General features: G+C 47.2%; 1 protein-coding gene across 2 annotated transcripts in view; it reads left to right on the top strand.

Annotated features, from left to right (window-relative positions):
• Positions 1-7,067: 7,067 nt before the first annotated feature.
• ANKRD11 (ankyrin repeat domain containing 11) overlaps positions 7,068-25,723 on the top strand; it is a 195,964-nt gene continuing 177,308 nt past the window's right edge. For both annotated transcript variants that reach the window (XM_053555393.1, XM_053555375.1), the window contains exon 1: positions 7,068-7,369. The gene's annotated coding sequence lies outside the window, so the exon portion shown is untranslated. The remainder of the gene's footprint in view (positions 7,370-25,723) is intronic.

Below are 25,723 nucleotides of genomic sequence, written 5' to 3'. Positions count from 1 at the left end.
CTACTGAGGGAGGGAAGCAACCCCAAGTCTAGGGCGCTAAGCAGGTACAGGGAAGAAAGCACGTGGGTGTGGACACAAAACCCAAGGTGGTGAGATCAGGGCAGAATTCACAGAAAAGGGGCTTCTTGGCTTGGTATGGGGGCTCATACTTGTAATCCCAGTGCTCTGGGAGGCCGAGGCAGAAGGTTTGCTTGAGCTCAGGAGTTTAAGACCAGCCTGAGAGGGCAGCACCTGTGGTTCAGTGGGTAGGGTGCCAGCCCCATATACCGAGGGTGGCAGGTTCAAACATTGCCCCAGCCAAACTGCAACAATAACAAAAAAAATAGCCAGGCGTTGTGGTGGGAGCCTGTTGTCCCAGCTACTTGGGAGGCTGAAGCAAGAGAATCGAATAAGCCCAAGAGTTCGAGGTTGCCATGAGGTGTGATGCCACAGGACACTCTACCAAGGGCAAAATAGCGAGATTCTGTCTAAAAAAAAAAAAAATGGTTAATATAGAAAACATTTTTTTTTTTTGAGACAGAGTCTTACTCATCCTTGGTAGAGTGCCGTGTTGTCATAGCTCACTGCAACCTCAAACTCTTGGGCTCAAGTGATGCTCTTGCCTCAGCCACCCCAGTAGCTGGGACTATAGACTCCCACCACAACACTCAGCTATTTTTTTTAGAGACAGGGTCTCTCTCTGGCTGAGGCTGGTCTCAAACCGGTGAGCTCAGGCAATCCATCCTCCTCGGCCTCCCAGAGTGCTAGGATTATAGGTGTGAGCCACCAAGCCTAGCCTGGAAAATTTTAAATGTATTTTAACTCAATAAAAATTGAGGGAAGGGCAGCACCTGTGGCTCAAAGGAGTAGGGTGCTGGCCCCATATGCCAGAGTTCAAACCCAGTCCTGGCCAAAAAAAAAAAAAAACTGCAACCCCCCCCAAAAAACAAAACAAAACAAAAAAAAAAACTGAGGCAAGAGGATCACTTGAGCCCAAGAGTTGGAGGTTGCTGTGAACTATAATGCCATGGCACTGTACGCAGGGTGACAGATTGAGACTCTGTCTCAAAAAAAAAAATTGAGGGAAAAAAACATGAAAAATTACTATCTGGAACAAAACCACAATTGATAGGGTTACAGAAAAAGTACTATTAAAAAAGAACATTGGGGTGGCACCTGTGGCTCAAATGAGTAGGGTGCTGGCCCCATATGCAAGAGGTGCCGGGTTCAAACCCAGCCCCGGTCAAAACTGCAAAAAAAAAAAAAAAAAAAAAAAAAAAAAAAATTAAAAAAAATGTTGTGGGGTGCTCTCGGTGGGATGAAACTGCTGGGGTCCAGGAACCACAGGGTCTGGCTTCCTAGTAGAGTTCTCCCACACGTGCTCAGGAGGATGGTATTCCAGAGTTATGGCAAGTGGAAAGGAAAACTTGTCAAAATTTATTGTGACGTGGGCCTGGGTTCCAAATTCTAAAGACAAGAATGCTAGTGGGCCAGGACTGGCCGCAAGGCTGAGGCTGGGCCTGTTGGACTGAAGCCAGTGGTCAGTTTGTATGTGGCTCTCCTTTGGCCCACTGTGTAGAAGAGGAAGGAGGACAGCTAGGTGGCTCTGGCCAGTCTGCAATAGGGAAAAGCACCTGTCCAGGCCACGACCTCCAGGGGTCACCAGGCCTTTCACTCTCCCAATCCCTGGCAGGGCAAGCAGGCAGCTGGTGTGGAGAAGGCTCCCCTGGTTTTGCTTAGAGGTATGAGGACTGCTCTTCATTCCTTCCTGGGAGAGTGCTGTCCAACATTACCTGACCGCCAAGGCCTCCCTTCCTGATGTCTTCCCTTGCACACCACATCTGGAAGGGTATCATTAGAGTTCATATCTGAGTTAACTACACAAAACAGCATCAGATTTCTCTTCAGCCACATGTGGCTGATTTCAATGAGAAACGAGCCCCTTTAGGTTCCAGGGAAGAGACACATTGGGGTTTAAGTGCCTTTGGCAGGGACTGGACTGTGCTCTGGCTAAATCCCCAACTCCTAGATCAATGCCCAGTGAAGAGAAGCCCCTGAGCAGTGTTTGCAGAAAGAGTTCAAGAGCTTCCAGTCAGGTGGTGATGGAGAGGGTATCTCAGGGCAGGCTTTGTGAAGGGAGGCTTGGCTAAGGGCATCACTAGTTGAGGACAGAAGGTGACTCTAGGAGAGTTTTTCAGAGATGGCCCTTCAGCCACTCTGGTGAACCCTTCTGGATCTCACTCCAGATCTGCTGGCTCCAAATCTCTGAAGCAGGGCCTGTTTGGCTCATACATATCTTTTATTTATTTATATATTATTATTTTTTTGCAGCTTTTGGTTGGGGCTGGGCTTGAACTCACCACCTCCAGTATATGGGGCTGGTGCCCTACTCCCTGAGCCACAGGTGCTGCCCTATTTTTTTTAATTTTTGAGACAGAGTTTTAAGCTGTCACCCTGGGTAGAGGTGCCAACGTGTCATAGCTCACAGCAACCTCTAAGTCAGGCTCAAGTGATCCTCTTGCCTCAGTTTTTCTATTTATTTATTTATTTTTTTTATAGAGACAGAGTTTCACTGTACCGCCCTTGGGTAGAGTGCCGTGGCATCACACGGCTCACAGCAACCTCTAACTCTTGGGCTTCCGCGATTCTCTTGCCTCAGCCTCCTGAGCAGCTGGGACTACAGGCACCTGCCACAACGCCTGGCTATTTTTTTGTTGCAATTTGGCTGCGGCTGGGTTTGAACCCACCACCCTTGGCATATGGGGTTGGCGCCCTACTCACTGAGCCACAGGCGCCGCCCGTGAAATTAACTTTAATTCTGTATTTTACTTAATGTAATACGTTAAAATATCTTTTTTTTTTTTTTGCAGTTTTTGGCCGGCCCGGGTTTGAACCCACCACCTCTGGTATATGGGGCTGGCGCCCTTCTCCCTTGAGCCACAGGCACAGCCCATTTTTTTTTTTTTTTTTTTAAGAGACAGAGTCACGGGCGGCACCTGTGGCTCAAGGAGTATGGCGCCAGTCCCATAAACCAGAGGTGGCAGGTTCAAACCCAGCCCCAGCCAAAAAAAAAAAGGAGAGGTGGTAAAATAAAGAGGCACCCTGCTTTAATTAAAAAAAAAAAAAAATTTACTTGGAGGTATATTACTTTTATTTTTTTTGGCCAGGGCTGGGTTTGAACCCGCCACCTCTGGCATATGGGACTGTCGCCCTACTCCTTGAGCCACAGGCGCCGCCCCCTTGGAGGTGTATTACTTTTATTTTTTGAGTCAGCCTCACTCTATAGCCCTTGGGTAGAGTGCCATTGCATTATCCTAGCTCACAGCAGCCTCAAACTACCTCAAACTCTTGGCTTAAGTGATTCTCTTGCCTGAGCCTCCCAAGTAGCTGGGAGTACAGTAGTCTGCGACCACACCCAGCCAATTTTCCTATTTTTGGTAGAGATAGGGTGTCAGTCTTGCTCAGGGTGTTCCTCAAATTGCTGAGTTCAAACTATTCACCCACCTCAGCCTCCCAGAATGCTAGGATTACAGGTAGGAACCACCTTGCCTGGCCTACCATAGGTTTTTTACCTATAGGCTCTGCTTCTGTGGAAATTTGGCTTGTTTTTGCTTTAGAATATTTTCAGATTCAGTTTCCAAGGCAAACTATCTGCTTATTCATATGTCCTAATTTAAATTCTCTAGATGTGTGTGGGGGGGCGCCTCAGTCAGTGGCTCTTTCCTGTAAACCTAGCACTTTGGGAGGCCAAGTCAGAAGGATTTTTTGAGGTTAGGAGTTCCAGGCTATAGTGAGGAAAGATTATGTTTGCAAGCACCACTACAATTTTACCAGATAATTTCTACAATGAGGCAAATATGGGAGCCCTTTGATCATCTTTTTTTTTTTTGCAGGTTTTGGCCAGGCTGGGTTTGAACCCACCACCTCCGGCATAGGGGGCTGGCGCCTTACCCTTTGAGCCACAGGCGCTGCCCTGATCATCTTTTTATGAATTCTTGCTACCCCACGGGCTGGCTGTTTTGTTTTTGTTTTTGAGACAAAGTCTCACTATGTTGCCCTCAGTAGAGTGCTGTTGTGTCACAGCTCACAGCAACCTCCAATTCTTGGGCTTAAGTGATTCTCTTGCCTCAGCCTCCCAAGTAGCTGGGACTACAGGTGCCGGCCACCATGCCCAGCTAGTGTTTTTGGAGACAGGGTCTCACTCTTGCTTAGGCTGGTCTTAAACTCTTGAGCTCAGGGAATCCATCTGCCTTGGCCTCCCAGAGTGCTGGGGGTATAGGCCTGAGCCACCTGGCCCACTCTTTCTTTTTTTTTTTGAGACAGTCTCAGGCTGTTGCCCTGGGTGGAGTGCATCACAGCTCATAGCAACCTCCAGTTATTTGGGTTAAGCGATTCTCTTGCCTCCACCTCCCAGGTAGCTGGGACTACAGGTGCCCGCCAAAACGCCTGGCTATTTGTTGCTTAGCTGGCCCAGACCACCAGCCTTGTTGTATGTGTGGCTGTAACCACTCTGCTATGGTTGTGGAGCCATGGGCTGGCTGTTTCTATCAGGTGTTTAGGCTCGGCGCCTGTGGTTCAAGCAGCTAAAACCAAAAACTACAGACGCCTGTAGTCCCAGCTACTTGGGAGGCAGAGGCAGGAGAATCACTTGAGAGCCCAGGAGTTGGAAGTTGTTGTGAGCTGTGATGGCAGAGCTGTGATGACAGCTTGAGGCTCTGTCTCAAGAAAAAAAAAAAATCAGGTGTTCAACCCTCATCTCATGAAGTTACTGGTTGTGTGCAGGAAGAAAAAAAAACTGGTTGCCTGGAGAACTCTGAAAGTCCAGTTATAGCATAACTGTGACACTTCCACAAAGTCCCACATACGTGCCAAGTGCTGGTCCACTGGTTTCACACCCTCTTTAATCTTTTTTTAATTTCGGATGAATATTAGGGTACATACAATTAGGTTACATTGTTTGCATTTGTAAGGTAAAGTCCAAGTTGTAGTTGTGCCCTTCACCTAGGTGGTGTGCTACACACCTGAATGTACTTCCTGCTGGGTAGGATCCAGCCCCCCCACCTCCTCTTTATTCAGTGCTCCTGATAACCATAAGAAATGTGTGCTAATTCCTATCTTTTACCTATAAAGAAGCTAAGGCTTTCAGGGTGACAGTCATTAACAAGGCTGGGATTTAAACAGGGGCAGCTGGACAAGAGAATGTCCTCTTAAGGCAGCACATGCTGCCTGAGTGGGAAAAGCCATCCTTCTGATCCCATCCACTCTGGAATTTGCAATTTCCATGGTTTCATAATTTGAGCCCAGAGTACTTTGTTTACCAGTTGTCTTAGGGCCTAGTAAAATACAGAAATTGAAAAAAAAAAGAGAGCATCAATTTTGTTCATTTATTTTATTTTATTTTTTTGAGACAGAGTCTCACCTGTGAGCTCAGGCAATCCACTCACCTCAGCCTCCCAGAGTGCTGAGATTACAGGAGTGAACCATGGCACCTGGCCCTCATTTAGTTTTTTTTTTTTTTTGGTTTTTGGCCGGGGGCTAGGTTTGAACCCGCCACCTGCGGCATATGGGACCGGCACCCTACTCCTTGAGCCACAGGCGCCGCCCTAGTTTTTTTTTTTTTTTAAATTAAAAATAACATTTTTATTGAGATGTAATTAACACACTCCACAATTCACAAATTTAAAGTATGCAGTTCAAGACTACAGTTTCACGGGTCACTTGTATAGTTTGCTCGTTTGTTACTAGAGTCATTTCCCTGAATGTGTAGAAGAGAGAAATAGTGAAAGTGAGAGAGAGTGGAAAGGGATGAGAGAGATCATTTAGTTTTTTTGATTTATTTCTCCTAGACAAGTACACCAATTTCTGTAGTACCCAGACTTACTACAAGCTTGATTAATTTTAGGTTAACTTTGCAAACAAAATTACTGAACACAGGCGGGGAGGGGTGGCTCACGCCTGTAATCGTAGAACTTTGGGAACCCAAGGCGGGTGGATTGCCTGGGCAAAGGTGAGACCTCCATCTCTACTAAAAATGGAAAAAAGAAACAAAAACAAAAAACTGAGGCAAGAAGATCTCTTGAGCCCGAGGTTGGAGGTTGCTGTGAGCTCTGACATCACGGCACTCTACCCACAGCAACAGCTTGAGACTGTCTCAAATTTAAAAAAAAATTACCGAACATATTCGCATCTTACTTTTTCATGTTTCGTAGAGCTAAATAATGAAGTACAAGACTGTGTTTCTCCCGCAGCATAAATTAACGCCTTTGACTAGCCGACGTACTTTACTTTTTCTTTATATGACCTAAACTACAAGACTCCCTCAAGGTTCAGCTTTCTTGTCGCACGGGGGACTGTAGAAGGATCCCGGGAAGCGAGCAGAGCCAACCTGTCCCGACGGCTGTCACCGCCGAGAGCGATGTCAAGGTGTCCGCATGCCACTTTTAATTCTCACCACTCCCCACTTCAACGCGGGGAGCGCGAAGCAGCGCGGGACCCTGGCGAGCAAAGCACAGCTGCAGCGCTCGTTCCGAGAAAGGACATCCCGAGGCGCGTGCGGGGGGCGGCTGCGCGCGCCCGAGGTCCCCAGAGGCCGGGCGGACTCCGGCTCGAGCAGCCCGGGAACGGGCGAGAGATGACGGGTCCATATGGAGCAGAGTTCGGCCCGCACGGCCGACATCTCGCCCTCCAGCTCCTGTAATACCAAAACTGGTTTGTAGAGTACGTTCCCATCGGTTCCGGCACTTGGAAAGAACAATCCTTACTTCCAAGCAAGAAAACCCCACCCCTTTTGCGACGCAGTCAATCCTGTTGCTCGCTATTACCTTGTCCCGTCGACCTTACGTACGACCTTAACCAATCGTTTCCGGGATGTCCTTCTGGTCCCGCCTCAGGCCTGTCACATAAGCTGTCAATCTCCTGCCCGCCCCTTCACCCCGTTAGCGCATTTCCTCCCGACGCGTGACGTGCTCAGCCTTTGCAGCTTGGCCGGGGCGGGCCAATGGCGGTGGCGGATACGGCGGGCCAATGGGCGGGAGTGTCTCATGCGGCCGGCGCCCGCCGCAGCCGCCGCTGGGTCCTGGAGCCAGAGGCCGCCCCGAGACGGCGCGCGATGGACCGAGGGCCCCAGCCGGGGAGGCGCCGCCGCCAAGCTCGCGGCCAGACGCCCCCGCAGTAGCGCCCGCACCGGGATCCGCGGCGCTCGCCGCGCACTGGGCGCGCCCGAGGGGCGGGCTCGCCTCCCGCCCGGCCCCCGCAGCTCTGCCGGCCGGAGCCCGCGCCGCCGCCTTCCCGCTAGGGCCGCGCGGCCCGGGAGTCGCAGCCGCGGGCTGCATGGGCAGCGCCTACGCCCCGCCGCCGACCCGCCACCGAGCCGCGCCGCCCTCAGAGCCAGGTAAGAGGTGCAGCTGTTCGGGCGGGGGTGTGCGCGGGCGTTTTTGCGCGGCCTTGCGGCCTGTAGGCCTTCCCCGCCGGAGGAACAGCGTCGCGGGCCTCGGGCGGGCCTGGGGAGCTGGGGGATGTGAGGGGCCGTCTCTGGGCCCCGGGGCGGACGTGGGGTACCATTGTGGGCTCCGGAACGGGCCTGGGGGTCTTGGGGGCCGTCCATAGGCTCCAGGGCGGGCTGGGGGATCTAAGAGGATTGTCCCTGGGTTCCGGGGCAAGCCTGGGAGACTGGGAGCTGACTGTGGGCTCCGCGGCGGGCCTGGGGGCCTGCGGGGACTGTCCGTGGGCTCCGCGGCGGGCCTGAGGGTCTGGGAGGGTACCGTCCGTCGGCTCCGGTGGTCCTGGAAGGCCGACTGTGGTCTCTGGGGCCGGTCTGGGTGACTGCCCGTGGGCTCCGGGGCGAGCCTGGGGGCCTGGGGCTCCCTGTTGGGCCTGGAGACTTGCGCGGACTGTCCGTGGGCTCCGGGGCGGGCCTGGGGGTCCCACCGTGGGTTCTGGGGCGAACCTGGGGGCATGCGGGGCCGACTGTGGGGTCCGGGGGTACGACTCCAAGGTGGGCCTCGAGGCTTGGGGGGCCGACTTTGGGCGCGGGGTGCTGGTGATTGGGGACGCCGACCTCCGACCCGCGGGAGGGGCGCCCTCGCCTCGCCATTGCCTTGCAGTCCTTATGCTCAGCGTCACTATTATTATCGCTGTTTTGAAATGGGAGCCGGCGGCTCTCGGGCTCCGAGCCGGAGGGGGCGGGCGAGCTAGGGACCCGGGGGCGTCGGGGCCGCAGGAGGCGCGCGCAGGCTAGAGGAGGAGCAGGAATGCGGGGCCGCGGCGCGGAGGGTGTTACGGGGGAGGGTGGGCGGGACGGGGGGTGGGTGGGAGGAAAGCGGTGGCGGCGGCGGCGGCTGCAAGAGCAGCCCTTGGCCTCAAGGAACAATGTGAGACGTTGCCTGAAATGTTAATTTCCGTTCCTCATTTCATCATCTCCTGGCAGGGCGGTAGCTGTGTGTGTTGAGAGTGTGTGTGTTGGGGTATGTGTGTGTGTGTTGGCCCTGCCACATGGATTCAGTCCCCTCTCAAAGAGGAATTGTACTGTTAAATTTTGTATCTGTTTTGTTTTTAGGGACAAGTCTTTATTATTCTTGAGGCCTGCTTTTTTCCTGGTACCCCATTAAGATTTTCTGCTTCTGTTGTGTTTTTGGACGGCTAAGTCTTGTCTGCCGGCTTCCAAGGAGCTTTGGAAGATTAAGCTGGTCTAAGAAGGTCTTATGCTTTAGAAAACTATTTTCCTTCTAACAGTTAAGATGTAGCATGCTTAGGTTTCGTAGTTTCTGCAGGTTATGAAAAGTTTTATATTCATTTGCAAGAACAGGATTGTTTTGGACATTTTTTTTGGTAGAGAAATCAGATTTTAGGCTTTCTTATATAGTTGGAAAGTTTTCTGCAGTGATTCGAGTGATAGGCTTACCTTTTCAAATAAGGAGTGGAAGTTTACATAGTTGTTGAACTGCAGAACTTAGGCTCTTTTGGTCCTTTTGGGGGAGATGATGAGGCTTATTCAGTAAAAATGCCCTTGAAACTTAATATTTTTGGTTGTAGTTGTCATTGTTGTTTGGCAGGCCCGGGTTGGGTTTGAACCCTCCAGGTCAGGTTTATGGGGCTGGCACCCTAGCTGCTGAGGTACAGGCGCCCAGCGAAACTTAGTATTTTTGGTTTGTGTAAACCCAGTCAATGACATAACTTGGATAGTTCAAACAGAGACCCTGAGTCTTTATTTAGAGTCTTTGGGAGCTTGATTTATTAAATGTTGGCTGCCCTGGAAGACCTAGAATTCTGTTTGTGTCTTTTGAGAATGATTGCCCAAGTATTCTCATATTACTTTGCAACTGTAGTTAAATAAACACAATATCTTCGACTTTGATTGTGACCCTTGCATTGGATCTCCCTCTAGTTGGTGTTTCCTCCCCCACCCTCTCTATTCAGCTGTTCTCTTTCTGTACTTTCTGGTTTTAGAGCTGGATCTCATTTGATAGGCTAGCGACCTGAATGGAATGGCATGGGAGGGAACAAAGACCAAGTTGCTGTGACATTTTCTCTGTTCTTTGTGCATGCCTCTTGAGTCCCTTGAAAAGCTGTGCAAAAGATATTGCTAAATTTGACCTAAACTTGAAACTTTCAGAAGCTTTTTGTTCTCAATTTTATTTTTACTGTGGTAAAATATACATAACAAAATTTAGAGGTTCATTTTTAAAGGTGTTACCTAGTCCCAGAGTTCCTCATTTGCAGTTCTAACTTGTGTTGGCTTCTAAATTGCTTTGCCACTATCAGATGCTTTTCTTTGGACCAGCCATGTTAATCACGCTGCACCAGCAGCGCCTTTCATCTTCACTCATCCAGATGGGCTGCTGGTAACTAGTGGCTGTCATGTTAGCTGTAATTACAGTGTTGATAACAGTGACAAGTAGAACTTTCTACAAATAGAGTTTAAAGAAACTATGCTGTTTGTATTTGAGAATAATTTTTGAGAAGCTTTGTGTGCCTGGGACTTGTAAGTGGATTTGTCATGGTAAGGCTATGTTTCATCAGATGTGAGAGGAGAGTTATTTTGCATATGGGCAGTGAGCCCACCATCAATTAAATAACATAATTAGAGAGTATCAGTAAATGTTGGTTCAGAGAATTATCTGCATTTGTTGCCAAAATAAGTGTTTTGATCTGTCCATTACCATGTGTAAGTCCCGTCATCTCTCCAGTGATGAGTGTAATGGACCAACTTCTCTCAATTGCAAGATACTCATCAGTTAGTGAGTGAAGATGATACTGTGTAGCCTGACATGTGCCATCGAGTGTGGTCCATCTGATAACCGTATACAAAGATTGAATGAACTAGTTATTGTCTTGAGACGTTTTCAGTACTGTTCTCTTAATTTGAATTTCAAATGGAATTTCTGTGCAATTCAGCTTTTTCAGTTTTTATTTTAAATCTACGTGAAAGAGGGAGTCAACCCTTCGCTTCTGGAACTTAGGCAGTTAGATAATTGGAATTGAAAGCCTTTTTTGGCTTAGGAAACGATCTACTTTAATGACTACGTTATTAATTCTGATAGATATTCCTATTATTGTTTTGTTTGTTTGATGGACCTTATCCATGGTATCTTTTAAGCTAGAATCAGACTCAGCTGTGTACTTAATAGTGTTTCATATACTTACATGGTACAACTGGAAATGCTGTTTTTCTTTCTCCTTTTTTTTTTTGCACTTTTTGGCCAGGGCTGGGTTTGAACCTGCCACCTCCGGCATATGGGACCGGCGCCCTACTCCTTGATTCATAGGCGCCACCCTATTTATTTATTTTTTTAGAGACAAAGTCTCAAGCTATCGCTCTGGGGTAGAATGCCTTGGCGTCACTGCTCACAGCAACCTCAAACTCTTGGGCTTAAGCGATCCTCTTACCTCAGCCTTCCAAGTTGCTGGGACTACAGGTGCCTGCCACAATTGCCCGGCTGTTTTTTGGTTATAGTTGTCATTGTTGTTTGGTGGCCGGGGCTGGATTCGAACCTGCCAGCTCTGGTGTATGTGGCTGGCGCCTTAGGGGCTTGAGCTACAGCACCTAGCCATTAACACAAAGTTTAATGTCTACCCTCCCCTAAGGGCTGTCATGAAGATGGAGATAGACAGTCTTCTTGGCACTCTATACCTAGCCTACGTGACACTGTAGTTGTAGAAGTGGCTCAAGAAGTATTTTTTGAGTTGTTTAAAGCCTGTATATGAAAGCGTTTGAGTAATTTTTTTTTTCTTTAAGACAGAGTCTCACTATGTTGCCCTCAATAGAGTGCTATGGTGTCAGAGCTCACAGCAACCTCAAACTCTTGGGCTTAAGCGATTCTCTTGCCTCAGCCTCCCTGGTAGTTGAAACTACAGGAGCTCACCACAATGCCTGGCTATTTTTTGCTTGCAGTTGTCATTGTTGTTCAGCAGGCCCAGCCCGGGCTCAAACCCACCAGCCTCGGTGCATGTGGCCGGCGCCCCACTCACTGAGCCACGGGCACCCAGTCTTGCCATACGTTTTCATCATAAGTTTGCTTTTATAGTTGGCGTGGGGCATGGCTTTCAAAAAATGGGGTCAGAATAAGAGATAAAATAATTAAAGGGAAGTTGTCTTTGTGGGAAGAAAATGCTTCCTGTGAAAGCAGTTTTAGTAGTCTCCTGCTTTTAAGGCAAAGTTGAAGGCTGGAAGCAGTTTTTTCTGGTTTCCACATCCTTTCCATAAAGGTTCCGGTTATAAAGGCTTGTCTATGTGGAGTGTAGTTTGTTGCTGCCCTCCTTGTGGTAATTAAGTTTCATCTATAGCTTTGAGTACCTCTGGCCAAAGGTAACAAGAGCAAATGGTTTGTTGTCATAGTGGAGTCCCTTGAAAATTTTAGCAATTTAATGAAAAAATAATCTCTTTGGGGGGGAAAATAACATCAAATGGAATCGAGTGTTATTGTTTTCCCACTTACATTTATGTTTTTTAGATTTTTTTGGAAAATGAAACTTAGATAGTTGGCAGAAGGTTTTTTTTTTTTTAAAGACTGTTGCTCTGGGGTAGAGTGCTATGGTGTCATCATAGCTCACAGCATCTTCAAACTCTTGGGCTCCAGCAGTCCTCCTGCCTCAGCCTCCCTAGTAGCAGGGACTACTGGAGCCTACCTGGCTACTTTTCTGTTTTAGTAGAGATGGGGTTTCCCCTCTTGCTCAGGCTGTTCTCAAACTCCCGAGGTCAAGCAGTCCACGCACCTCAGCCAACCAGAGTGCTAGGATTACAGGCTTGAGCCATGGTGCAGGGCTGGTGGGTTGGTTTGGAAAAGACTGACTATGGATATATTTGGGAGATCACGACCTGTTTTAGTCTCTTTGGGTTGCAGTAAGAGGCAGGGGTATTTGGGAGGGGAATTGGCCTTCTCCATGGGGGAAATCCCACAGTGCTAGAGCTGGTTCTGTGAATAATGATTTAAGTGGATTTTGTGTGGAAAAAATAAAAGAAATAGTCTATCAATATGGCTGTGGTTTTTGAAAGGCTGAAAAGAACAGCTGTTGATTGGAAGTCCAGGCTTCTGGGATGCCCACCCCTTTGCTTCTTTCCTCTTGGGGGCTGAGGTTGAAGTGGCTGTTGGTACTGCTGTCTCAGTTACTCTGTCCTATGACTGGCTGGGGGCAAGACTTGTTTCCAGTCCTGTCTTTGGCATCTGTGCTGTGAATTATTTATTATCCTGAAAATCTGTAGGTACTCTTTGTTCCATTTATAAAACATCCACTGTGCACTTGTTCATTATTTGAAAATGTTAGCTTTCGGGCGACGCTTGTGGCTCAGTCGGTAGGGCGCCGGTCCCATATACCGAGGGTGGCGGGTTCAAACCCGGCCCCGGCTGAACTGCAAACCAAAAAATAGCTGGGCATTGTGGCGGGCGCCTGTAGGCCCAGCTACTCGGGAGGCTGAGGCAAGAGAATCGCTTAAGCCCAGGAGTTGGAGGTTGCTGTGAGCTGTGTGAGGCCACGGCACTCTACCGAGGGTGATAAAGTGAGACTCTGTCTCTACAAAAAAAAAAAAAAAAAAAAGAAAATGTTAGCTTTCTCTCAGTGCAAAACATTTTTGATTACTTAAGTTAAAAATTTTTTTTTTAATTCTTTTTTTTTTTTTTTTTGGTTGCAGTTTGGCCGGGGCCGGGTTTGAACCCGCCACCCTCGCTATATGGGGCCGGCGCCCTACCGACTGAGCCACAGGCGCCGCCCTTAAGTTAAAAATTTTTATGTTGAGCTTCAGTAAAATTTGTAAAACATTTTCTTTCTTTCTTTTTTTTTTTTTTTGAGACAGAGTTTCTACTATGTTGCCCAGTAGAGTGCCGTGGCATCCCTCTCAAGGTTGGCTCTCAGCAACCTCAAACTCTTGGGCTTAAGCAATTCTCTTGCCTCACCCTCCCAAGTAGCTGGGACTACAGGCACCTGCCTGGCTGTTTTTTGGTTGTAGTTGTCATTGTTGTTTGGCAGGCCCGGGCTGGGTTTGAACCCGCCACCTCCAGTGTATGTGGCTGGCACCCTAGCCACTGAGCTACAGGCGCCAAGCCTGTAAAACATTTTCTTCCTCACTACTTTTTCTACCGAGGGTGGCAGGTTCAAACCCGGCCCCGGCTGAACTGCAACAAAAAATAGCTGGGTGTTGTGGTGTGCGCCTGTAGTCCCAGCTACTTGGGAGGCTGAGGCAAGAGAATCGCTTGAGTCCAGAAGTTGGAGGTTGCTGTGAGCTGTGTGATGCCATGGCACTCTACCGAGGGCCATAAAGTGAGACTCTGTCTCTACAAAAATAAATAAATAAACTCTAAAAATGACTTTGAGGTTGTTAGTTTTTAGGCATGGCTGATACTATATCAGTAATTAAAACAGAAACATCTGTAAGCCACCAGGGAAACTGATGGGTTCAGGTGTTCTCTGAGCCTTTTCATAAAGTGGAACTCCATTATAGAACAAAAGGATGTAAAGTCCTTTGTAAAATTAACATTTACAAAATAATACAGTCAGTTCAAATCTAGAAAAAATGTGATTTCTAAGAATGCCTGGAGGGGGGTGGTGCCTGTTGCTCAGTGAGTAGGGTGCTGGTCACTACACTGAGGGTGACAGGTTTGAATCCATGTTTGAATCTGGCCCGGGCCAACTAAACAACAATGACAACTGAAACAACAACAACAAAATAGCTGGGCGTTGTGGCCGGCACCTGTAGTCCCAGCTACTTGGGAGGCTGAGGCAAGAGAATCGTTTAAACCCAAGAGTTGGAGATTGCTGTGAGCTGTGACGCAACGACACTCTACCCAGGGCAACAGCTTGAGACTCTGTCTCAAAAAAAAAGAAAAAGAATGCCTGTAATTGAAATTTAACTTGTAAATGCTTAGAACTTTGTGATATCAGAGGTTATTTTTCATCTGAAGGGTAGCAAATAGACCTTTTTTCTTGGCACATTCATGCACATTCATAGTAAGTATCCCCTTCTCTGCCCTCCCCATGGCAGTAGAATGCTAATGTTCTGGAATAATGAATACAGTATTTACAAGTGGTGGGAAAATTGCATAGAATGCTTGGTTCATAAGGTTTTGACCAAAGTTTGGATTAGTCTGTATTCCCAACGCATTCATATCCAGCAAAATAAACAAAAAAGACTTTAATTTAATTCTGGATGATAATGTAAACTTGAGATCATTATGGCTATACTGTTTAAACTTATATAAAATAGGGTGAGAAGCAGTACAGGGACCTTGTGACTCTTGAGTCAAGCCTTGTTAGTGTTCCCCACATTTCTAAATGTGGTTTTACATCTTGCAAAACAGGAAATAAAAAGCCAAAAAAAAAAACCCAAAGTAACACCCTTGTGAAAGGATTAGCTTTTAAACAATTACTGCTAAGGCCTCGTGTGGTGGCTCCAACACCTGTAATCCTCTGACTCTCTGAGGCCGAGGTGGGTGGATTGCTTGAGCTCAGGAGTTGGAGACCAGACTGAGCAAGAGGGAGACCCTGTCTCTAAAAAAATTGTCCAGGCGTAGTGGCGGGTGCCTGTAGTCCCAGCTACTTGGGAGGTTGAGGCAAGAGAATCGCTTGAGTCCATGAGTTTGAGGTTGCTGTGAGCTGTGATGCCAAGGCACTCTACCACGGGCAAAAAAGTGAGACTCTATTTAAAAAAAAAGAAAAAACATTGCTAAGATGTCTGGTTAATTAAAGTATGTGAAGAATACTAAAAGAAAAATTTTATCTTTTTAGATGACTGTAAAGAAGAAAATACAACTGTTCGGAGTTTCAAAAATGTGTTGAGAGTTTGCAGTGTTCTGTTAGCACATGCGTGTTCCACAGCTGTGGTTGCTAATGACTTAAAGGAATTTTTAGACTTTGTGATTTTTTTTCTTTGCTAGTATTGAATGTTTTGCTCTGAATTTATTTAAATTTCATACATAGATATATTTTTGTTACTTCGAGAGTAGTCTACCTGGCAGTGCCCATAGCTCAGTGGGTAGGGTACTGGCCATGTACACTGAGGCTGGCGGGTTTGAATCTGGCCCAGGCCAGCTATAACAACAATGACTACTGCAACCAAAAAAAAAAAAAAAAAAAAAAAGCCGGGCATTGTGGTGGGCGCCTGTAGTCCCAGTTACTTGGGAGGCTGAGGCAAGAGAATTGCTTGAGCCCAAGAGTTGAGGTTGCTGTGAGCTGTGACGCTACGGCACTCTACCTAGGGCGATGCTGTCTCTCAAAAAAAAAAAAAAAATAAATAAAAGAGAGAGTAGTCTACCTGAAATTGGAAGTTCTGTAGTTTAGAACTGAATATATGAAGTATGCTGACTGACAATTTTCTTAGGCTGCCCCTGGTCTCATGCCTATAATCCGAACACTCTTGGAAGATGGAGGCAGGTGGGTTGCTTGAGCTCAGGAGTCCTGAGACCAGCCTGAGTAAGAGCTTTTTTTCCCTTTTTAAAATCAAAAATGGAAAACTTTTTTTTTTTTTTTTTGGCCGGGGCTAGGTTTGAACCTGCCACCTCCAGCGTATGGGACCGGTGCCCTACTCCTTGAGCCACAGGTGCCGCCCAAAAAATGGAAAACATTTGCCAGACATGGCAAGTGCCTGTAGTCCCAGCTACTAAGGAGGATCTCTCGAGCTGACCCCATAGCACTGCAGCCTGGGGCAACAGACTGAGACGCCTTCTCAGAAAACAAAACAAACAAAACATTTTCTTACAGAACATTTTTTCTCGTAACACATGAGAAAGATGTTTTTTAATTGTATGCTTTATCTTTTGGTATAAAATTTAAAAAAGTTGGGCGGCACTTGTGGTTCAGTAGCTAGGGCGCCAGCCTCATATACCGAGGGTGGCGGGTTCAAACCCGGCCCTACCAAACCCCAACAAAAAAATAGTTGGGTTGGGCTTGGTTTGGCGCCAGCCACATACACCTGAGCTGGCAGGTTCAAATCTAGCCCGGGCCCGCCAAACCACAATGACAGCTGCAACCAAAAAATAGCTGAGCGTTGTGGCGGGCACTTTTAGTCCCAACTACTTGGGAGGTGGAGGCAGGAGACTTGCCTGAGGCCAGTAGTTGGAGGTTGCTGAGCTCTGATGCCACGGCACTCTACCCAGGGCGACAGCTTGAGGCTCTGTCTCAAAAAAAAAAAAAAAAAAGTAGTTGGGCGTTGTGGCGGGTGGAGGTTGCTGTGAGCTGTGATGCTACAGCACTCTACTGAGGGCGATGAAGTGAGACTGTCTCTACAAAAAAAAAAAAAAAGTTACCTGGGCTTTAATTTTCTGCTTAAGTAATTGTAAGATTTACATGTGAACTTTCTGTTTTCTTTGAGAAAGTGATTAGATCTGATTATGCCAAACTTGGGTTTTCATCAGATGCTGGCTTTTTAAAGCATACTATCAAACTCTAATTGAAAAAAAGAACATTTGAGTAGAGCCTGATGGCACAGCGAATTCTAGAAAGTTGAGCAGAAAATCTGTTTTACAGTTTAACCTGTACCTTCTCCTTAACAGCTTTCTTCTAGGTCCCCAAATATGTTGGTTCAGGGGATGGGGAGTGGAAGGCAGTTTGAAAGTGTGTAGGGAGAGGTGGCAGGATATGTGGAAGGTGGGACGGAAACGGGAGCACCCAGAGTCCAGAGAAACTCTGAGGCTTTTCGCATTTCAGTGCTGTTTTTGTTAGTTTTCTATTGCTGCTGTAAGAGATCTCCATAAACTTCATGGCTTAAAACAGTACAGATTTATTATCTTAAATTTGTGTAGTGTGGAAGCCTGGCTCCCTGATGCAAAATGTCAGTGTGGGCAGGCTGGTTCTTTTTTTTTTTTTTTTTTTTTGTAGAGACAGAGTCTCACTGTACCGCCCTCGGGTAGAGTGCCGTGGCATCACACAGCTCACAGCAACCTCTAACTCTTGGGCTTATGCGATTCTCTTGCCTCAGCCTCCCGAGCAGCTGGGACTACAGGTGCTCACCACAACACCCGGCTATTTTTTTGTGGCAGTTTGGCTGGGGCCGGGTTTGAACCTGCCACCCTCGGTATATGGAGATGGCATCCTACCTTCTGAGCCACAGGTGCTGCCCTGTCTTTTTTTTTTTTTTTGGAGACAGCATCTCAGTTTGTCACCCCTGGTAGAGTGCTGTGGCATCATAGCTCACAGCAGCCTCAAACTCTTGGGCTCAAGCGATTCTCTTGCCTCAGCCTCTGGAGTAGCTGGGACTATAGACACCTGGCACTACACCTGGCTATTTTAATTTTTATTTATTTATTTGTTTTTTGAGACAGAGTCTCAAGCTGTTACCCCGGGTAGAGTGCTGTAGCATCACAGCTCACAGCTACCTCAAACTCTTGGGCTTAAACAATTCTCTTGTCTCAGCCTGCCAAGTAGCTGGGACAACATCTGCCATAGCACCTGGCTATTGTTTTAGAGATGGCGTCTTGCTCTTGCTCAAGCTGATTTCAACTCCTGAGCTTACTGTCCCAGCCTACCAAGTAGCTGGGACAACATCTGGGTATTTTTTTTGTTGCAGTTGTCATTGTTGTTTTAGCTGGCCCGGTCCGGATTTGAACCCACAAGCCTTCGTTGTATGTGGTCTGTGCTCTACCCACAGAGCTACGGGCGCTGGCCATGCCTGGGTATTTTTAGAAATGAGGTCTTGCTCTGGCTCAGTCTGGTCTTGAACCTGTGAGTTCAGTCAGTCCACCTGCCTTGGCCTCCCAGAGTGCTAGTATTACAGGGCCATTGTACCCGCCCCCAACCCCCTTATTTATTTATTTATTTTAATGAGACAGAGTCTGACTTTGTCCCTTGGTAAGAGTGCTGTGGTGTCACAGCTCACAGCAACCTTAAACTCTTGGGCTGTTGGTGGTGCCATAGCTCAGTGGGTAGGGCGCCGGCCACATACACCGAGGCTGGCGGGTTCAAACCTGGCCCGGGCCTGCTAAACAACAATGACAACAAAAAAGTAGCTGGGCATTGTGGTGGGCAGGTGTAGTCCCAGCTACTTGGGAGGCTAAGGCAAGAGAATTGCTTAAGCTCAAGAGTTTGAGGTTGCTGTGAGCTGGGACACCACAGCACTCTACCCAGGGCCACAACTTGAGACTCTGTCTCAAAAAAAAAAAAAAAAAAGTAAAAAAATCTCTTGGGCTCAAGCCTCCCGAGTAGCAGGGACCATAGGCATCTGCCATAGCACCTGGCTATTGTTTTAGAGACGGGGTCTTGCTCTTGCTCAAGCTGGTTTCAACTCCTGAGCTTATGCGAGCCACCTGCCTGAGCCTCCCAGAGTGCTGGGTGACAGGTGGAGCTTCTGCCCGGCCTTTCAAGTCTGTCTTGGTTATAGTGTCTCAGGGGCAGGCCTTTCCATACCTGACTGGAAGCTGGCTCGATGTTTCTTTGTTGTCTAGGGCTGCTTTTGAGGGCTGTGCTTTTAGTGAATCAAGTTAAAGGAAAACAATTTGAGATCAAGGGGCTGTTTGGTTTCCAGGTGTTCGAAGCTGTGGCTGAAGTCAACCCTTCCTGGGCTGTTGGGTTTATAATGAAGGGAAACTGAGCAGCCTCCTCTTTTACCCTGTTTTTAATTGTGTTTGTAGGCTGAAATTGTATGAGTTTTTTTTTTTTTTTTTTCCCTAGATAGTCTCACTCTGTTGCTCAGGCTACGGTTTTGTGGTCTCAGCCCAGCCCATAGCAACCTTATGCTCCTGGGCTTAGTTGATCCTCCTGCCTCAGTTTCCAGAGTAGCTGGGACTACAGGTGTCTAACACCTGACTAATTTTTCTATTTTTAGTAGAGATGAGGTCTTACTCTTACTCAGGCTGGTCTCGAACTTCTGAACTCAAGGGATCCTCCTGTCTTGGCTTCCCAGAGTGCAGGTATCACAGATATGAGATTAAACACAGAGGAACACTAAATAACAGATGTCAGGATAGCAGATGTCTATTATTGTGGTTCCAGGTTTTACCTTTTTTTTTTTTTTTTTAGAGACAGAGTCTCACTTTATCGCTCTCGGTAGAGTGCTGTGGCGTCATACAGCTCACAGCAACCTCCAGCTCCTGGGCTTAAACAATTCTCTTGCCTCAGCCTCCCCAAGTAGCTGGGACTATGGGCGCCTGCCACAACGCCCGGCTATTTTTTTATTGCAGTTTGGCCGGGGCCTGGTTTGAACCTGCTACCCTCGGTATATGGGGCTGGCACCCTACCCACTGAACCACAGGTGCCGCCTGGTTTTACCTTGTTTTGAAAATGGCATCTCTTCAGAGGGAGTCTAGAAGTTGGTTGTGGGGATGAAAAGGAAGAGGTGAGATTTGTAGTGGATGGAATAATGGCAAGAGGGGTTGCCTGTAGGTGCTAACTCCAGTGCATACCTCCATTAAAGGGACACGTTGAGGACACTCCACTGACAGTGAGTTGGAACTGGAATCTTTGTTCTCTTTAGTAGCTTAGGGTACTTTTCAAACTTCCCAGGAAAATATTTGTCCTTGACAGCTAAATTTTCTAAACTGTAGCTTTTACTCCTGAAATTGACATTAATGTATGTCTCTCTGTCATCTGGGAAGTTTTAGAGCTGGTAGATAATTGTGCAAGTTAGACTCAGTTCATGTGATTTTTTTTTTTCCCCCGGAATTAAAGAAATTCACGGTTTGACACCCGTGCCTTGCATGTGCTCCAGAGCAGACCCTTGGTGTGAACTGCCGTCTGACATGAACGTCCAGGAGGGGATCCTTCTCAGTTGCCCAGTGTGTCTCGGGAGAAAGGCCCTGCCCTCTGCCAGAGCCAGTGTGCTTCTGTGTGAGTCCCTTGTCACACGTCATAGCATGGTGTTTGGAGCACAGGCGAGTAGAGTGTATCGGGTCTGTGGGTGAGACAGTTTAGGGTTCATCTTCACATGAGCCTGTTTTTCAGATGCTAAGATTTACTTAAGTAATAAAAAAAATTACTCTGTACAGTGTGAAACTAAAGTTTGTTCCAGACGTGAGTTGGTATTGATGTTTTATTATTAAGATTATGTAATTACTCGTATTTTTTCCCTACTCCTTGTTTCATAGAGCTTTCTCTAATAAGAACACTCACTGACAAGGTGTGACTCATGTTCAGTCAGCAGGAGTGTCATTTAGGGCCAGGTCTGAGGGTTTTCTCAGCACACTTGGCGTGTTTTGATGTCTGCATTGTTTCTGGAGTATGTGTGTACCTGCCTTTGATTTAAAAAATAGTATAGGCAGGGCACCAGGGCTCATACCTGTAATCCCAGCACTTCAGGAGGCCAAGGCAGGCGGATTGCTTGAGTCCCGGAGTTGGAGACAAGCCTGAGCAAATAGCAAGACCTTGTCTGTAGAAAAAGTAAGACCTAACTGGGTGAGGTGCACTCCTGTGGTCCCAGCTGCTTGGGAGGAGATGCAGGAGTTGCTTTAGCCCAGGGTTCAAGGCCGCAGTGAGCCCCAGTCACTACCTGTATTGCAGCCTGGATGACAGAGAGACATCCTGCCTCAAAAAGTTTAAGAGGTCAAAACTTGGCTCGGCGCCTGTAGTACAGTGGTTACAGCATCAGCCACATACACTGAGGCTGGCGGGTTCGAACCCAGCTCCAGCCAGCTAAAACAACAGTGACACCTGCAACAAAAAATAGCTGGGCATTGTGGCCGGCGCCTGTAGTCCCAGCTACGTGGGAGGCTGAGGTAAGAGAATCGCTTAAGCCCAGGAGTTGTAGGTTGCTGTGAGCTGTGACGCTATGGTACTCTAAACCACGGTGACAGCTTGAGGCTCTGTCTCAACAACAACAAAAAAAGAGAATCACTTAAGCCGAAGAGTTTGAGGTTGCTGTGAGCTTGACTTTGTCTCAAAAAAAAAAAAACAAAAAAAACAAAGTCAAAACTTACAGAGAATGTACAAACTGAATTTATACAAAAGAAAGAAGAACTGGTTATTCCAGGAAAGTAATTTTTTTTTTTTTTGTTGTTGTTTTTGCAGTTTGGCTGGGACCAGGGCCGGGTTTGAACCTGCCACCCTCGGTATATGGGGCCGGCACCTTACTCACTGAACCACAGGTGCCACCGGAAAGTAGTTTTGTTTTTTTTCTTTAAATAGCCTTCAATTTTATTAAAAGTGGTTCCTGAGTGTGAGTTTTTTTAATGTCATGTCACATTTGTTTTGCACTGGAAGTAAAACCTATCTTATAATTAATGTTCTTCTAGTGACACTATACTTCTGAAGTTGTAGATCACCTTAGACTTGAGGACTTCGATTCTCAAGGGACCCATTGGACAGGGGTGGCGACTTGCTGCTGATGGGACTGTTGCCCCAGGAGCAGGGCCATAGGACACACAGTTGTCAGTAAAGGTGGAGGTCATTTAAGGCCAAACGAGCCAGGCCTTGAGGGCCCAAATGTGGATAGCTCAGTTCAGGCATGTTGAGCCTCCACATTACCTCATCCTTGAAAAACTTTGGAATAATGAAGATTTCATTCTATTGAGATGTGGTTCTTTGGTGTTAGAGTTATAGGAATAAGAGGTTTTCTTTAGAGGCTTAGTGTGGTGGCTCATGCCTGTAATCCCAGCATATTGGGAGGCTGAGGTAGGTGGATCCCTTGAGCCAGAGACCAGCCTGAGCCTGAGCCAGAGTGAGATCCTGTCTCTAAAAATAGCTGGACGTTGTGGTGGGTGCTTTGTAGTTCCAGCCATTCGGGAGGCTGAGGCAAGAGGATCACTTGAGCCAAAGGGTTTGAGGTTGCTGTGAGCTATGACACCAGGATGACAGAGTGAGACTGTCTAACAACAACTACAACAAAAAGAGGTTTTCATTAAGCCTCACGAGTTGTTTGTGAGGAGTCCTAGTGAACACTATCCTAAGAGGAAGCTGCCAGTTGTTGCCAGATGATGCTGGTTGTGTGTGTAAGAGAGTGGGAGGGCAGGTGTGGGCTGAGGGGCATCGGATGGAAGGGGCACACTCTGGGATGTTCGGTTGCTCCTGTCAGTAGGATGTCCAGGTTGCTTTTTGGGAGCAGTCTGTCTCTGAGACCCATTCTTTTTGGGACATCTTGGGCTAACTCAGGTGGGCTGAGGGAGAGTGTTGAAGTGTAGTGTGGAGACAGCATGTTTGCTTAACAAACTGTAAGGCTCTTTCCCATTGACATGTTGGGGATAGGATGTCTTACAAGGATTTGAGGGATTTTAAAAGAAGAACCAACTCCAGTTTCCCTCATCTTCCCTCTTTTCTCATTGTTGCAGTGTGTGTGTTAGAGTGATGGTTTGTATGTGCATTCTTGGCTCAGGACCTTGGCCGTAAAACTGGGTCATGGAAGCCGTGGAGTGTTCCTTCAGCCTGGGGCGGGGCTGCTGCCTCCCAAGGCCAAGTCTGGGCAGGCCCAGCTTGTGTTGCTATGCGCTTGTTCTTCATGTCCTAACAGAGACGTTAGTTGGGAACTATTCCTGAAAGTGTTAAACACGGCCATTCTTTCTCTCTCTCTCTCTCTTTTTTTTTTTAAATATATTTTGGGTTTCTTTTGAAACCCTAATAAATTGGAATAGAAAAAAATATACCAAGAAACAAATGGTCTAGTTTTTACATTTTAAATTTATCATATTTAGTATTTCCACAACTCATTTTACTGTAACTTATTTTTCCATGAAGCATAATAACCATAGTCAAAGAGATGCAATCACTAGTGCCTTGAAAACTTAGAAAGAGAGAACCAAGTGTACTGTGAGGACAGAGGAGAGGTGACTGATGATAATCACCCTTGACAATTCTTTAAGCATTTAGTATGCAGGTATGTCAGGTTATAGGTGTATTGAGGAAAAAAGTAATGGCCTTTACATAATCATAACAGTTCCTCAATTATTTTATTATTTTTTTACTTTTTTGGCAGTTTTTTGGCTGGGCTGGGTTTGAACCCGCCACCCCCGGTATATGGGGCCGGTGCCCTACTCCTTGAGCCACAGGCGCCGCCCTATTATTTTTTTTAGAGACAGAGTCTCACTTTTGTCACTCTAGGTAGGGTGCCCCTCACAGCAACCTCCAGCTCTTGGGCTTAGATGATTCTCTTGCCTCAGCCTCCGGAGTAGCTGGGACTACAGGTGTCCGCCACAGTGTCTGGCTATTTTTGTTGTTGTGGTTGTTGTTGCAGTTTGGCTGGGGCCAGGTTTGAACCTGCCACCCTCAGTATATGGGGCTGGCGCCCTACTCACTGAGCCACGAGTGCTGCCCTTCAGTTATTTTTCTTTAAGAGACAGTGTCTTGTGCTGTCATGTGGGCTGGAAGGTGGTGGTAGTATAGCTCACTCTAACCCCGTTTCCAGGGTTCAGACTGTCCTCCCACCTCAGCCTCTGGGCAGCTGGGATGCATGCATGTGTCACCATTCCCTGCTAGTTTTTCAGGTTTTTTTTAATTTATTATTTTTTTTGAGACAGAGTCTCAAGCTGTTGTCCTGGGTAAAGTGCCGTGGCATCACAGGTCACAGCAACCTCATACTCTTGGGCTTAAGCGATTCTTCTGCCTCCGCCTCCCAAGTAGCTGGGACCACAGGTGCCAATCACAACACCCACCCATTTTTTGTTGTCGTCGTTTGGTGGGCCGGGGCTGGATTCAAACCCACCAGCTCTGGTGTATGTGTCTGGCACCCTAGCCATTTGAGCTACAGATGCCGAGCCTCAGGTTTTTGTAGACAAGGTTTTGCTGTGTTTCCCAGGTTGTCTCAAACTCCTGATCTCAAGTGATCCTCCTGCCTCAGCCTCCTAAAGTGCTGGGTTACAGGTGTGAGCCACCATGCTCAGCTTCTCACATCATTTCTTTTTTCTATTATTATTATTATTATTTTGGAGACAGAGTTTTACTTTGTCATCCTTGGTAGAATGCCATGGTGTCCCAGTTCACAGCAACCTCCAGCTCTTGGGCTTAGGCGATTCTCTTGCCCTCAGCCTCCCAAGTAGCTGGACTACAGATGCCTGCCACAATGCCCAGCTATTTTTGTTGTTGTTGTTGTTGCAGTTTGGCTGGGGCCGGGTTCGAACCCGCCACCCTTGGTATATGGGGCCAGCGCTCTACTTACTGAGCCACAGGTGCCGTCCTATTTTTTTTTTTTTTTTTTTTTGAGACAGAGCTTCACTCTGTTGCCCTGGGATTGACTGCTGTTGTGTCATCATATGTCATAGCATTCTCAAACTTGTGGGCTCAAGTGATCCTTCTGCTTCAGGCTAAGGAGCTGGGAATACCAGTGTGCACTACCATGCCTGGGTAAGTTTTAAAAGGTTTTGTGGAGACAGGTCTTGCTATGTTGTCCAATCTGGTCTTGAACTCCTGCTCTCCAGCATTCCTCCTTTGGCCTTGCAAAGTGCTGGAATTACAAGTGTGAGCCACCATGTTTAGCTACAACTCCTAGTCCCATGATGGGCACCGTGGCTCATGCCTGTAATCCCAGCACCCTGGGAGGCTCAGGTGTTGTGATGGGCACCTGTAGTTCCAGCTGCTTGTGAGACTGAGACAAGAGGATCACCTGAACCCGAGAGTTTGAGGTTGCTGTGAGCTTTGACGCTATGGCACTCTACCCAGGGTGACATAATGAGGCTCTGTCTCAAACAAATAAAAAAAAGCAACTCCTAGTCCCTGTCCTTCCAGCATCATCTTTGGTGTCCTTCTGTTGTGATCCTCGCATGCTGAGTGTGCGTGTGTGAAGTTTAACAACTACACACACATACTTTGCCGAACTTTTTAAACTTATTTTTGTAATTTATTTTGTTATTAATACACGTGGGGCTGCTTCATCATAGTGTGTATCCTGATAGCTTGTCTGCTACTGGTGGACATTTTCTTGTTTACAGTGTTTTGTTTTTTTTTAATTGGTTGTGAGTATTTGAAATTTTGATTTTTGTGAGATTGCTTTTGGTAGAGATTGTAGTGGCTTACACTGTTCAGCATTGTGTGAGTGCTTGCGATTTATTTGCAAAGACTGTTTGTCTCTATTCTGTGTTGTACATTATTTGAAGTTATCTTGGGTCAAAAGCAGTAAAATTCTAGGCTGGGCAGGGTGGCTCACGCCTATAATCCTAGCACTCTGGGAGGCTGAGAAAGGTGGATTGCTTGAGCTGAAGGGTTTGCGATCAGCTTAAGCTAGAGTGAGACCTTGTCTCTACTAAAAATAGAAAAACTGAGGCGAGAGGGTCCACTTGAGCACAAGAGTTGGAGGTTGTTGTGAGCTATGATGGCGTACTCTACCCAGGGTGATAGCTTGAGACTCTGTCTAAAAAAAAAAAAAAGAGAGAGAGAGAAAATCTACCCTGTTTCCCCGAAAATAAGACAT

Source organism: Nycticebus coucang, chromosome 2 (assembly GCF_027406575.1).
Source record: "Nycticebus coucang isolate mNycCou1 chromosome 2, mNycCou1.pri, whole genome shotgun sequence".
NCBI classification, from domain to species: Eukaryota; Metazoa; Chordata; class Mammalia; order Primates; family Lorisidae; genus Nycticebus; species Nycticebus coucang.
This window is presented reverse-complemented; position numbering and strand designations above follow the sequence as displayed.